We start from the raw sequence: 1,414 nt of genomic DNA, 5'->3' as shown, positions 1-1,414 counted from the left end.
GCAGAGTCCTGACCTGACGAAGTAGCTTGTCTGTGTTGGGACATTCTTTTGAACAGTGGCTGTTTTGTTTCCCCCAATGTATGACTGATCACAGTTCTCCTGACACTTAACAGCATATACTATATTACTCTGTTTGTGCCGGGGAACTGATGATCCATGAACCAATCTTTGTCGTAACGTGTTTTGGGGTTTGAAAGCCACTGGGACGTCATGTTTAGAGAAGAAAACGTCTCAGTTTCTCTGAAACTCCCACCACATATGGAATGACGACTGGTTTGGGTCTGGGTTTAGGGTCTTCATTTTCAGCTGGTTGTTGGCTGGAATCCTGTTTGGGTTTCCTGTCTGCTTTCAGAAAAGCCCAGTTAGGATAACCGCACTGCTCCAGGGCCTGTCTTGTGTGTGATTTCTCTTTCTCCCTGGCTCCTGTGTTTTTGGGGACACTGTCTGCTCTGTGGTACAGAGTTCTGATGACCCCTAACTTGTGTTCCAGTGGGTGATGGGAATCAAAGAGCAAAGACTGGTCTGTATGGGTGGGTTTGCGATACACATCTGATTCTAAATGTCCTCCATCCAAAACTGAGACCTCACGGTCCAGGAACGCCAACCTGCCATCTTTTACATCCTCTYGTGTGAACTTTATATATTTATCCACAGAGTTGATGTGATCAGTGAAATGCTGGATTTCCTGGGATTTAATTTTAACCTAGGTGTCGTCAACATACCTGAACCAATGGCTCGGTGGTGTCCCTGTAAAGGACATCAGAGCTCTCTTTTCCACCTCCTCCATGTACAGGTTTGCAACAATAGGRGAAACTGGGGATCCCATGGCACACCCATGTTTCTGCCTATAGTATCGCCCCCCATATGTGAAATAGGTTGATTCCAGGCACAGTTTCAGAAGTTGACAGTGAGTGAGAAGTTGTGAGTGTTGTCTGATTTTTATCTTACACAGACCACCTCCACCGCCTTATCAACAGGAACACACGCAAAGAATGATGTGACATCAAAGGCAATCATATTTTCATCCGTCTCCATGATGACATCCCTCACTTTGTTCACAAAGTCCATGGTGTTCTGTGATGATCTGAATTGCCAACTAATGGACCAAGTACTGACACTAGATATATGGAAACATTGTAAGTGACAGAGTTAATCATGCTGACAATAGGTATTACTGGTACATCCTGTTTGTGAATTTTGGGTAAACCATACAGACTAGGAGTGGGCTCACCTGGATACAGCGTGTGGTACAGAATGTGGTTAATAGCCTTGTCCTGCTCTAACTTTTTCAGGCACTCTATCAACTTCTTCTTGTATCCACTTCCTGGATCTCTTTTCAGTGGCTCGTATGTGGTCTTGTCACTAAGGAGTGTCAAAACCTTCTCATGGTAGTCTTTCTGGTTCCATGGTAGTC

Source organism: Austrofundulus limnaeus, unplaced genomic scaffold (assembly GCF_001266775.1).
Source record: "Austrofundulus limnaeus strain Quisiro unplaced genomic scaffold, Austrofundulus_limnaeus-1.0 Scaffold493, whole genome shotgun sequence".
Lineage (NCBI taxonomy): Eukaryota > Metazoa > Chordata > Actinopteri > Cyprinodontiformes > Rivulidae > Austrofundulus > Austrofundulus limnaeus.
This window is presented reverse-complemented; position numbering follows the sequence as displayed.